The sequence below is a fragment of the Aplysia californica genome, unplaced genomic scaffold (genome assembly GCF_000002075.1).
Source record: "Aplysia californica isolate F4 #8 unplaced genomic scaffold, AplCal3.0 scaffold00100, whole genome shotgun sequence".
Classification (NCBI taxonomy): domain Eukaryota; kingdom Metazoa; phylum Mollusca; class Gastropoda; order Aplysiida; family Aplysiidae; genus Aplysia; species Aplysia californica.
Window position 1 is genome coordinate 1,310,222 of NW_004797370.1, and position 2,246 is coordinate 1,312,467.

General features: G+C 37.6%; 1 protein-coding gene across 1 annotated transcript in view; it reads right to left on the reverse strand.

Annotated features, from left to right (window-relative positions):
• The window catches only part of LOC101864054, a 92,908-nt gene that overhangs the window by 76,760 nt on the left and 13,902 nt on the right, over positions 1-2,246 (reverse strand). The window lies entirely within an intron of this gene.

Consider the following 2,246-nt stretch of genomic DNA (forward strand, 5'->3'; position numbering starts at 1 on the left):
TCCGTACGTCCGTCCGTCCGTCCGCCCGCTCGCCAGCCCGTTCCTCCCACCCTCCCTCCCTCTCCCCTCCCCATCTCTCTATCTCTCTCTCTCTCTTTCTCTCTCTCTCTCTCTCTCTCTCTCTCTCTCTCTCTCTTTCAGTTAGTTAAACATTATACATATAGGTGTCTATTTGCAACTTAAGAATTAAAAATCATCACTTCTTAATTTATTACTGACTTTTACAAATAATATTGTGAAAATTAATAGATAAGCCGAAATTGCCCTTCAAAATTTTTACGTCAAATTATTTCACCATTTTTTGATCGTGTATGGCTGATATTGATGCCATTAAGTATTGATATCAAAATTTTTGGTATATTTTTTTTAAAGATATTTTTCAGGGAAAACAAATCATTTGTGCGTGTGTGGTAATCCCATCAATATTTTGCGCAAACTTCATTTTGTTATTTGATGCGTGGTAGAAAATATCAACATTGCGCCATCTAAGGAGGATTTTTAAAATTCTTCTTCAGCTGAAAGATGTAATTTTCGGAGTTTACCCGCGCTTTGGAAAGTGAAAAGGAATGATTATTCTGATAGAATTTTTTTAATGATGCACGTCAGACTCTTCTTGACAAATATCGCGAATGGTTTTCGGAAGGGACGAAAGATGAGCTGAAGGAGAAAATCAACTCAATACGAAACGAATTTTAGAAAGGAACTGAAAAAGGTCAACACTCCCAACGCTGCAGAAATCACTTTTTTCTCCACTTTCGCTTCTTTTTCGTGTTTTTTACCCTGAAGACTAAAGCAAGAGCCAACATTGCCCATGGCGAGGTCTTGGCCCAAACTGATCATTGTCCAATATATTATACTGAACACCATTAAAAATGCAACATTTCGTTCGCAGAGACTGAACACGTTTATATCAAATGAATTTACATTAGAAGAAGTGTTTTTAGAAGTATATTCAATTTCCAATAAATGTGAACCATTTTTATCACACACTTAAATTGATTTCGATACATTGTCCTTCTTCTTTCGGAGTACATGAACTCCCTAAATGCAAATTTGCAACTCAATAAAGATCTCTCACCCTTAGTAAATTTCAAGGCTATTATTAACAGTTATCATTTAAAACAGACAAAAACACTTCTTCACGTGTATTTTATAACAATTTCAATGTTTTATTGAGAAATTCTGTCAGTCAAACTTTCGCGGCAGCGGTATCTCCCAATAGCTGCAGATTCGCAAAACAGCATACACTTTGCGGTTCAGTTCACCCCATATGTGCGCTGTTGGAGACATGTCGGGTACGTACACTGGCCAGTCCATGACATTCATGTTATGATCTTCCAGAAACTGTGTTGTTCGTTATATATGGGCAGTGTAAGGGCAGGAGTGTCGAGTTGAATGACCGGGAGATTCTATTTTTTTCTTTGTGCTGTTTCGCATCGTGAAGCAGGCGCTATTGTCGCGACTTCGTTAATTGAGGTCCTAAATAAGGTGTTCTTGATCTAAGTCCTAGACTTTCTGCTCCGCGCCTCACACTGATGAAAAAACTGCATTTTGATGATTTTAGCCATATTGCTGCTTCTCAGGCAGATTTCCTGCCATGAACAAGGCGGAAGCGAAAGTTGTGATCGGCCTCGCTGAGTTGAGGAGTCTTTTTATGAAAGAATTTTTTTTTAATGATCGAAAAAATGCTAGGACTTTTGTTTGGAAAGAGTTACGGGTCATCTTCCAGGTAAAAAATTTTGTATTCGTTTATAATACAGCAACTAATGAACACATTTTAATTAAAAAAGCATAGTTTACTGTATTGTGGTGATAAGTACTCATGGAAATAGCAAAAATCGTGTTTGAGTGTATGGATTAAAAACTTCTCACATGTGTCTCCAAAAATCGTGACGATTAGAGCATATTTGGCTATATTATAACTTTTTGAAAACGTTGCGTTTTTAATGGCGCTCAGTATAATTATATTGAGCGAGTAGAGAGAACGTCAAACTGTCAATACTTTTGATGTCGAAAAGTTTGACGTTTTTGCGAGAATGGGCTACTACTTATAAGGATTCCCACATGAGAATATAATCCGACACCTCCATCCTCCTGCTGTTGTGTAGTTTCCCATACTTGTAGGTGTAGTTTCCCATACTTGTAGGGCGTGGATTGGCTGACAGGCAGGGCCGATGCATGCCGCACTCATCGTGATTCATAATATTATTGTTTCGAACGGTGTGTGCAAAAAAAAAAAAAAAAAA